Source organism: Eptesicus fuscus, chromosome 11, assembly GCF_027574615.1.
Source record: "Eptesicus fuscus isolate TK198812 chromosome 11, DD_ASM_mEF_20220401, whole genome shotgun sequence".
Taxonomy (NCBI): domain Eukaryota; kingdom Metazoa; phylum Chordata; class Mammalia; order Chiroptera; family Vespertilionidae; genus Eptesicus; species Eptesicus fuscus.
Window position 1 is genome coordinate 85,495,859 of NC_072483.1, and position 11,181 is coordinate 85,507,039.

An 11,181-nucleotide genomic window follows, 5' to 3' on the forward strand; every position below is an offset into this window, starting at 1 on the left:
CTTCACAGCAGACTACTTCCAAAAAGGGGAGAGAAAGGAAGGTTTGTTTTTCTTCTCTCAGTATGTGTACTGGGTCATTAATTGTTTGTATCATGAAAATCATATTTTAATTGTGTGATGACACGGCAAGAACAGGGATGGCATGAATTGATTAGCTGAATTATGCACAATCATGTAGAGATCAATAAACAGACTCCATCACTCTGTCACATTATATTTCTGCCCTCACGTCCTGTGTCATGTTTATAAAAGCTGCTGTTCTGTGTACAAAAATTATGGCAGTCTTCTGATGCAGTTGTCACCGTCAACTAATAGGAACAGGTTTGCAGAATACGAAAGTAGTACTATGGAGCAGTGAGCAGGGAGTATCTGTTTAACGCACACAGAACCCACCCCATTCTTACATGGCGAGGCCGGTGGTGGTAGCTTCGATCTCACCGTGAGCCATCTCAGAGTCTCCCATTTTATCAAACAAAACCAGAAGTTCCTGCCCCGGCTCACCTCCTAAGATGCTGATTAAAAAAATTGTGCAAAGGTAGCAGAATGAAGACCACCTACGCACCTTCAACACAAAAGCCATAAATGAATATTCGTTGCTAATGACAGCACAGTTCTATGATCAGAAATGGAGGTACTGATAACACTTAGGACCAAACATGAGCCACATCTCAAGATTAACTTCTGATGGAGCAGTATTTCTGTTTGCACAGCAAAAGTGACCTAGGAGCTGCTTGTGATTGGCAGTGCTTCAAAGACTGCAACGATGTGGCCCAAGCACTCTCTCTCCCTGATCGTTACAGAGATGGCAAAGCAGCTTCCGAGCCCAGGATACCTATCCCCACAATGGCCACCTGAAAATCAGTGGGCGCACAGAACCGACTACAGGACTTTTACTAAGGGCCTCCCTTCAACAAAATGAATACAAAAGGAGTCTTGGTCACTCTGCCTGTCCAAATAAGTCTATGAAACCAAGTCGATTCCTAGGAAATCACTTAATATTCTCAGAGGCAAGGATTACAGAAGGAAAGAAAATTGCCAATTAATATACTCCTTCCCCAGATGTTGAGTTTTTACTATCCTCTTAAATATTCTCTGCATTCAAGTGATTGTATGTTTTATGCAAATTATCTTTGGGGCTAGTTTAGTTTGTGAGTGTGTGTGTGTGTGTGTGTGTGTGTGTGTGTGTGTTTAAAGCCGCAAAGATACAGAATTTTACATGCTTTCTGTTCTGCTGCTCCATAAAATAGGTTTTAACAACGCTTGAGTTTAGTCCAAAACTCTAATTAGAGACTGCGGCAATGAATGCCTTATCCAAGTAGAAAATCATTCCCAAAGTTGATTTCCCCCTCCAGTTAAAGATCCAACAAATATGGTCATACACAGGTATTTTCAAACACTACAGTCACTGGATAACACTGCCCCCATCCACACATCCCACTGCTTTCTGGTGAAGTAATCCAATTGTCTAAGGCCAGTGAAATACTTGACCCAAAAAGCAACTTAAGTCTTTATTTTCAGTGCATCTTTCAAAATAACCAAATTTGTTACTTTTTTTTTTTTCTTAATGAAGCAATCTCTGACTTCCCATCCTTTTTTTTTCTCCTGCCATATCGCAATCAGCTTTATCTCTAGAAAACATAATCCATCAGAACGGCAATGAATCATTCCTGGAAGATGAACGATGTCATACAGGTCACACGACCTTCCTCTTTCAAACACTGGCACCCAGCCCCTCCCTCGGCATTGGTTCTACAATTTCAGAGTCGTTTTTTTCTTACTTGCGAAGGCACCGGTAAAAGTTTCTAATACACTTTTTAACATTTTAAAAATAAGCAAGGGGCACGGTTCCACAACATTTTACGTAGAGGTCGGCTGTGTTTGAGGTTCCCTGGTTCTCAAGCCACAGATTCTGCGATCTACTCACAGCCAAGTGCTGTACATAGAGAATCACGACAGGGTCAGCTCTCCACACCCTCGGCGCCCACTGAAGTCAGGAATGCTGGGAACGGAAAGCTTATGAAGTTCACGGACACACACCAACCCCCCAGCACAGGAACCCTCGGCTCGGCTGCAGGCGCAGTCCCAGCCCTTCCTCTCCCGCGTGTGCGGTGAGTTCTAACCACCGAGCCGAGCGCGCGCGGGCAGGAGGGTGCGGAGGGCAGGACGGACCCTCCTGCACCTGGGAACGGCCGCGGTCCCGGGGCTGCGTCCGCTGCACAGTCCCGAGCTCGGCCGCCGCCGCCGCCGGCGGACTCCGGTCCACCCGCCCGGACCCCGCAGCACCACCGCTTCGTCCCGCGGCCGGTCGCTCGGCGTCTCCTCCGTCCTCCCGCCTGCAATCGCGGCGAGTCCGCGGGCACGGGGGGGCGGGGGGGGGGCGCTGCATCCCGCTCCCACCGGTGCCCAGGGCCGCGGTCGAGGGCAGGGTGGTCCCGCCGGGGCGGGCAGCTCCTCACCGGCGGCGAGCGGGGGCGAGCAGGCGGCGGGCGGGCGGGCGGGCGGGGTGGGTGGCACTCCGCTCGGCCAGTGGAAGGGGGCGCTCGCGCCGGGGCGGGCGGAGCGGGGACCGCGGCCGATTCAGATCCGGGGCGGGCGGGTCCACGTCGGAGCGCGGCGGCCACCAGCTCCCCCAGGGCGCACAGGGGTGCGGGGGCCCCGGCTCCTCTTCCCGCCCGCCCGCCCCCCGCCAGCTCGATCGCGCCGTGCGGGGCGGGAGAAAGGAAGGACGGCGACCTCCGCGTCCGGTCCGCGCCGCCCGCCGGCGTCGGCGCCGAGCCGGGCCACACCCAGCGCCCCGGGAGGCGGCGGGGGGCTGGGCGGCTCGGGCTGCCGAACGTGCGACCCGGACCGAGCCCCCGTCCCGCCGCGCAGGCCCCGCCGCGCCCGTCCCCGTCCCGCCTCCGGGCTCGGGCCCGGCGGGTGGGGAGGGAATCCCGGAGGCGGCGGCCAGGGGTCCCGCGCTTACCTCTCTGCCGATCGCCGGGCACTGGGTCCCGGACCGGGGACCGGGATCGGGGGCGCGGTCGCGGGGGGAGGCTCCGCGGAGGTGGCGGCCCCTGCGGCGCGGAGGGCGGGCGGGCGGGCGGGCGGGAGCCGCTGGCTGGGCCGCGCGCCGTCCCGAGCTCGCCCAGCTGCCGGCGCTCGCGGCGGAGGGCGCAGCCTGCTCGGCCCCGGCTGGATTCCTTCGCGGACACCGCTCGGTCGGCCCGCCGCGCCCGGCTCCCCCGCCCCTCGCCGGCTCCCCCGCCCCTCGCCCCCCCCGCCCCCGCCCCGGCCCCGCCCGCCCGCCCCCGTGTCACTCACCCGGCGCGCACTCCCCGGCGGCGCCCCTCGCTCCGCTCGCACCCGGCGCTGCTCACGCCTCCCGGGTTTGTGTCCGCTCACACGCACGTTCCGACACAGATCCCTTCCCTCCACACGCCCTCCCGGCGCCTCTCCCACCCCACTTTCTAGAAGGATCGCTTCCACACTTTGCCCGCCTGCCCCGCACCAGCCACCTCCCCTTTCCCCGAGCCCCCGCCTCCCGCCGCCGCTGTTATTGATTTTGTCACCGCCGACACGTGTTGCGGGAGAGGCGTCCCCCACACCCGGGAGCGTGAACTTGGCCCCCCGCCCCCCGCACTGTGCACAGCGGCGCGATGCCGCTCCTTGCAGGAGGCAGCGGTGCTGCCCAGCGCGGAGCCCAGCTCCACACGTAAACAAAGGGCGCGCATTCCGAGGGGACCCGAAGACCCAGGCGCGGGGAAGTCCCGGGCCGGGGTCCCACCTTAGAAACCCCGCCAACCCGGGGCGTCCCGGTCCCCCCCCCCTCGCCCCCCTTTCGCTGCCGGTGCACGCCGAGCTTCTGGAAGGTGGTCGCTCTAAAGGTGTGCGACCACCAAGTTCCAGATTGGCACCTGGGCATGGGCCCTGGGCTTCTGCCTGGGAGTCAGCAGCCGGGCGCGGGAAGGCAGCTTCTCAATCACGGTTCACGATGGAGGTGCTGTGGACACGCTCTTCCAGAGGCGGTGGAGTGAGGTGCAGGCAGCTGTCCAACTCAGTGTATTTTTATTTTTTTTATTTTTTTAAAGGGATGACTTCGTTGCCTCCCGCTTCCGGAGTGCCAATAACGGTGTCTCAGCGGCTCTTTGGATGGCAGAGCCCCTTGCGAACATCAGACCAGGGCTGGTTATGCTTCCCACGCTCCAGACTCCAGGGGGCTCCGGAGCAGTAGGGCGGAATGGTATATCTATCACCCGATGTTCGGGAGTCATAATCTGAAATAAAATACAGACACCTTTCTGGCAAAGTTCAGATCTGCTAACGTAATGTGCCCCGGTTGGCAACGCACAGCCGCCGTAAGAAAGAGGGGCTGGAAGGCAAGGGGTGCATTTTCTTCTGTGACTTGTGCTGGTGGCTCTTGTCATCCTGGATGGGTGCCTGGGTCCTATGATCTATTTAACGAGCATTTGTAAGTGCTTTACAAGTACTAACTTGATTAATACTTCAAACGATCCTTTTATTTGTCCGTTTCCCTAGATAAAGAACCAGGCATGAAGAGGTTAAATAACACAGCTAGTAAATGGTGGAGGGAGGATTTGCACCTACCTGTCTAGCTCTGCCAAAGCTGCAGATAGGAAAACCTGCTTTCTAAACTAATGTAACATATAAATATAAAGGATAAACATCATCCTATTGCTTATTAAGTTTAGGTGGAAAAGGTAATTCGTAACCATTTGACTTGGAATTTGACATGCTTTTTAGGTTCTCTGGCAAAATAATTTTAGCTTTTTTTGGATTCGCCCCATAATTAGAATTCCAAAATAAAGAATAAATTATTGCTTTCCTAAGAAGGGTTTTGGAAATAACATTGAACTCGGTCTTCATTTCTTTCTTCTACAACTTCACAATCTTCCCAGGATCCAAATCTAACTTGCTTCTTCATCAAGTCTGAAAGAAACACGACCACAAGGAAGACAGAGTTTTCTGAAACTCACACGCATGGCTTTTATATCTGAAGGCTATTTCCCAGTTAGTGGGTACTATACATAAGAATAACTGGTATGTGTATGGAGAGCAAAAATGTTAAAAAAAATTCCTTTATTAAAAAAAAAAAGAGAGAGAGAAAGGGATAGAGTAGTAACTATTGTCCCACAAACTAGACTAAAACTAATCCCTATTGGGAATGGAGGCCTGGTCCATGCAAAGACAATTATGACGTTACTAAAAGAAATAATTATAGCTTTCAAGAGTTAGCTAAGGGACCTAGCAAAAAAAAAAAAATCAGACTTTTGAAAGTTTTATAGACAGTGAGTTTCAAATCAAACAAATCTTTTTCTGTTTAATTTACTCTGGGAAAAAATGAAAATTCCTGTTTCTGAGGGAGAGGGTTTAAAATGCTTATGTGTTGTTGTTGGCACCAGATATTGAACATTTATTAGAAAAATTACATTACTTGAAATTTTGATCAGGAGGTTATCTGTTTAATGGTAGTATGATTCTATTGTTCAAAATAATTCTCTATTGTTAAAATACACAAATCTCTTTTTACTATTTTCAAAACTAAATAGAAAAGTGAGGGTCTTTTTAAGAAAACAAAATATTAATTTATATATTTTAATATTTCTATATAGGTATTTTTTTATTGATTGATTTTTTTTTTTAGAGAGAGACAAAGGAGAGAGAGGAAAACATCGATTCGTTGTTCCAATTATTTATGCATTCATTGGCTGGTTCTTTTATGTGCCCTGACCAGGGATTGAACTCACAACCTTGGCATATCAGGAGGACACTTTAGCCAATTGAGCTACCCTGACAGGGTCTCCATATAGGTGTTTTTAATCTGTGTCTGCTGCTTTCCTCTATGTCGTCACCAATACTCTTTATTTATTGTGCTTCATTGTGAGCAGGGGGGACAATGACATATCCTCCGATGAGGCTATTTCCCTGCCGTCCCAATCCCAGAAAAATGCCCTTCTGTCTCCTTCCCACCCCTAGATTGTGCCACGCTTCCGATTCTGTAGGTGTGGTCGTTCAGAGCGGGGCTCACATCCCTGGGAGTCTCTCAGATCTCAGAAGCCTGTTTTAGGCCGTGACCTGAATTAGAATTTTGGCATCTGAATCGGCGGTGGGGACAGAAAGTGACTTGCTAGGCTCCAGACCACTCTTCAGACCTGTGGAGAGTCTCCCATGGAGAGTTCCTTGGCTTTGGCTAGGTGCCCTGTGTGAAATCTGGGTGGTCTCCCTGGGGGAGGAGAGAAGTGTGGTCTCTGCGTGTGAGTGCGTTGTTTGTTAGGGCTGTTCCCGAATATTCCAGCTCTGCTTCCTTTGAAGCACAGGATGCACAGTGTGCGACCTGCTTCAGCCTGCGGAAGGTGGGGAGAAGGTAAGCCCTGGTGCAGTGCACCCCCTTCTCTTTTCCCTCTGCAACTGCAGCCCACGAGGTGCGCCTGGTGGTGGCTGCTCACAGGACTGGGTCAATGACAACAATGAGTCCCTTAGGGACCTGCAGTATGAACGAGAAATAACCCTTTGTTGTTCTCACCTTCTGAGATGTAGGGGTTGTTTGTTTCTGCAGCATGATCTAGCCTATTCTAATTAAAAATGGGCAGCAAGCAAGAAAGAAATAATTGCAGGGCACACTGGCCGAGAACGGCTAATACTTCTACAGACCTGTTTCTCTTCCTGGATGCACTACAAATTCACATTTCCCAGCCTCCTATGTCGTTGGGTGAGGCCAAGTGACTCAATTCTGACCAATGAAATGCAGACGAAAGCTTTGTACTCCACTTCCAGTCCCCACCCACGGAAAGCCTCCTATGTGATCTCTCTTCTCCATCAGCCATGTGGAAATTGAGGTCTCTGAGACGTCAAACTTTTTATTTAAAGGACTATATATAGGGTAAATATTTTAGGCTTTCTGGGTCATTGGTCTCTATCACAACCACTCAACTATGCTGTTTTACAGGAAAGCAGTCATAGACACTATAAAGGACATAGACAAATGAAAATGGTTGTGTTCTAATAAAACTTTATTTACAAAAACAGGTAGTGGGTTTGTGTTCTGAGTGCAGTAATATGTTGACTCCTTACCTAGAGGAGGGTAGAAACACAGGATGGAAGGGGCCCGAGTCTCTGAGTAACTCGGTGGCGTCCTCTTGCTGAACACCCACACTGAAATGTTTTCTTAGTAAAAATACAAACAAACAAACAAACCTGTTGAGCTAAGCATAACTAAACACTATCTTAGTCCATATTCCAGGGAAAAAAGCCAGAGGGATTAACAATCTAAACAAAGAAAACTATAAAAGACTAAAAGAAAATATGAGATTCTATTATAATATTGGTTATCATTCTAACACTAGTTAGAAATATCACGATTAAAACTCTAGAAACTGTAACAGGAAAGATTAAACATATTTGACTAATAAAAAAACCCATCACCCAAGACATTTCTATACAGCGAAGTGTATGACAATGTTATTTAATGGGAGAAAATATATACAACACACATACACAACAGGAAGGGGTTAATATGCAAAATAACAAATAGCTTCTAGAAATGAAGACAAAAAAAGAGAAGCAGTAAAATAAGAAAATGAACACAGGATAGGAAGAGGTAATTCTCAAAAGAAAGAATATATGCTAATAAGCATATAAAAACACACTCAACCTCACCCATGATCAGTGTAAATAAAAAGATAGCATTTTTTACTTATCGGATTGGAAAAAAAAGTTTTAATATCAACTATTTGTGAATGTGTATAAAAAATAGCTTTCATACTGAACTGACTGGAGTAAGAATTGATAAACATTTCAGGAACGCAATTTGCAGTATCTGTAAATATTAAGAATGCGTATATACGCTGACTATGCATTTCCACTATAAGCCATCTATCCAACTGAAAGACGAAGTGTGCCAAAATATATCTACATGTAAGTCAATTGTAGTATTATTTGTAGGAGCCCCCCAAAAAAATTGGACCACAGCTCAACAGTTACGAATAGAGAAATGGTTAAATACATTTCATAAATATACACTGGAATAATAATAGCTGTTTAAAAATGAGAGAGAGATGTACTTGTTGGCATGGAAGAGTGTTAACGATATATTTTTCAGTGATAAGAGCAAGTGAGAATAATATACACAGTATGTGCTCTGGAAGGGGGTGGGATAGGAGGCAGAAGTCTTTGTGTCTTGAGGGAATGTACACCGTTGACACTGATAACCTTGGGGTGAGGGACTTCCATTTTTAACTTGGTACACTTTTTCCCATTTGTACATCATCTTTATCATTATAATTTGAAAACAAAACAGAAAAGGACAGAAGTCAAGAGAGACTGAAAGAAAAGCCCATTGTGGACACTGGCCAATGCCGGGGGCTGAGGAATGAATGGGGAGAGGAACAAAGACGAGCTGAAGCCTTGCTGAGACACATCCAAAGGAATGAGTCACTGTCTCTGTTCCAATGGCAGCGGATCGAGTTGTTATGAACTGGGACCAGGGTTCTGCTTGGGAATTTTCCAGAAAAGAGGAAGGCTTGGGGTGAGAAGAGAAAGGATAACCTTGCTGGCCTGAGGGCAAACATGTTGGAAACAAAAAAACCAAACAATGTCCTTTGGCTGAACTTGCGTAGTCTCTACAGGAACTAAATATTACTGCCTCCGATTGTTTTAGGTTACAACCTTGTCTTCTCAGAATCTGGTGCCTGAAATGATCTGTACCTAATGGAAGTTTTTTTTGTTTTTTTTTTGGTTCTGTTTGTTTTTTTTGTTTTGTTTTGTTTTAAAGATTACATGTCACTGTGTGTTCTAGGAAGATAATTCCAGGTTCATTCAACCTTAGTTGTGCCAACAGGAAGACAAATGGCAGAAGTGTGTGTTCTAGGTGAATAGGCTATCGTGCATTCAGGATGCGTGTGTTCAGTTGCTCGCTGGTGTGTATTAACATCTTCTGTTTATCACTGATCTGATTTCTAGTGAGATAGAATATCGTCTCCTGCGTTTATTAACCATTTATTTTAAGTAGTGCCATGTTGATCAGTTACTTAACAGAGAGCTTTGTTTTATCTATTGGGGATAGCTTGTACTCTAAAATTCCCCATATTATTGTGTATTATTTACCTTTTAAATAAAGGCCTCCTGTGTTGCTTTTGGATACCACACTAGAGAGGATAAAGGAATCTTTGTTCTGTACCCAAACTCACTATTTTAAAAAACCTTAAGATTCCTCTGGGTCATAGCAGATGAATGAGTCAAAGGCACTTTTTTCTCATTGGTTGTGGCCCCGAGTGCTTTTGCCCAAGTTTTCCCATATGTGGGCGTGATCTTGCCTGGGGTGGAACCAGAGATGGGAGATATGCTCATGACAGTGAAATGAAGTATGTGTTTGTTCGGGCCGTCATAGCGAAGTACGGGCAGGCTGAGTGGGTGGCTTCAGGAGGAATGTATTGTATCACTGTCCTGGGGCTAGACGTCCGAGACTTAGGGGTCAGGGGTCAGTAGGGTTGGCTCCTCCAGAGGCTGTGAGGGGAGGATGTGTCCCAGCCTCTCTCCTTGCTTTGCAGACGGCTGCCTTCTCCCTGCGTCTCTTCGCGGTGTCTTCTCTTTGCATGCATCTGTCTTCATGTCCAAATTTCTCCTTTTTATAAGGACACCAACCACATTGGATTAGGGTCCACCCTAGAGCTCATTTTACTGACCTTATCGTAAAACTAGAGGCCCGGTGCATGAAAATTCATGCACTGGAGGGGGGTCCCTCAGCCCGACCTGCCCCTCTCACAGTCCGGGAGCCCTCAGGGGCGGGAGGCGACCCGGCGATCAGGGGAAGGCAACGCCTGCATCACACCTCTGCTGCTGCCACTGCTGGCAGCGCAAGCCTTGGCCGGCCCTGGTTACCTGAGCCTCGGGAGGCCCTGGGCGGCTGGGCAGCTGCCATCCGAGGCTTGCCTGCGCCTCGGGAGGCCCTGGGTGGCTTGGGGGCTGAGGGCGGGTCTGGCCGCACAATGCGCCTGCCACCCCACTGCAGGGCAGAGGGGACTGGGTGTTGCCATCTTGTGGCTATGGGTGCTGCCATCTTTGTGATGGTGTGATGGTCAATTTGCATATTCCCTCTTTATTAGATAGGATAAGGCCATATTCTGAGGTATGGGGATGTTAGGGCTCCAACATATTTTTTTGGAGGGGACACAATTCAACCATAGTGACGAAGTTAATCATAATAAAAGTGAGGTTAGAGCCTGGGTCTCTGGCTGGCTACCCAGGATTTTTTATCAGACCCTCATTCCAAGGTGCTTTCCCTGACCCCCTCTCCTATGTTCCTGTGATTCGTGAATGTTCCTGTTCCTGTCCTATCACCGTGATTAGGTAATTGTGCACTTATCTCCCCGAGGAGACTTCTGCACTCCCTGTGAGCAGGGACAGTGTCCTTTGTTATGATGCCTAGTCCAGTGCCTGGTCCAGACTGGGGAACGAATGGATGACGGACAACGATACAAGGTTCACCTTTGAAAGGACGCTGGTCCATGCTGCCATTTGTCTTCCAGATTGCACAACCAAACACAAGTGAACCTAGACTCGCCCCTGCAAACAAAATGACAAGCACATCTGAAACTGGAGCAGCCCTTGTCGGGTTCATCGTGGCACATTGTGGGCAGCAGCTCCTCCATGGGAAGGTGGAGGAAGAAAAGTCCAATCGGGAAAAAGCACCCTGATATTCAGCTGCTTTAGAAACGAAGCAAGTTCAGCCAAAGGATCCTGTGCCCTCCTTACATGAATAACGAGCCTTAGATTTAGAGTCTAATTTAAAAGGTAGAGTTAGACAAAGTGGAAATCCATCTGTGGAGCTCATTCTTTGGTTAATAAGTAGAGTTCATGAGAAGACCTGTGGGAGCTGTGCGTGTTTAAAACCTGGGGAACACACGTCAGAAGGGCAACGTAATAAGAGTCTTCAAGTGGAAACGCAGGCATGTTGATGAGCTTTCCTGTCGCTGCTGGAGACAGAACAAGGGCAGTTTATGCTGCAGCATGCAAGGGCCCGGCTGGCTGCGAAGGAAGGATTTCCCAGTGGAATACCAAATATCGGGGCGGCTTGGATTCCAGGACAAGCCGTGGTCTTGCATCTTTCTCTCAGTGAAATTAAAACTCCCAAACTCGACTGCGCCAAGCTCTTCCACTTACCAGCCACAAGGCCTTGGAAAAGTT

General features: G+C 48.9%; 1 protein-coding gene across 7 annotated transcripts in view; it reads right to left on the minus strand.

Moving 5' to 3' along the window:
- The window catches only part of SPATS2L (spermatogenesis associated serine rich 2 like), a 147,938-nt gene extending 144,511 nt beyond the window's left edge, over positions 1-3,427 (minus strand). For 3 of the 7 annotated variants that reach the window (XM_054723414.1, XM_054723412.1, XM_054723410.1), the window contains exon 1: positions 2,966-3,222. The gene's annotated coding sequence lies outside the window, so the exon portion shown is untranslated. Of the gene's footprint in view, positions 1-2,456; positions 2,475-2,965; positions 3,223-3,303 lie in introns of those variants that run through there. The other 4 variants (XM_028153156.2, XM_054723409.1, XM_054723415.1 and 1 more) reach the window with 3 other exon arrangements.
- Between the last annotated feature and the right edge of the window lie 7,754 nt (positions 3,428-11,181).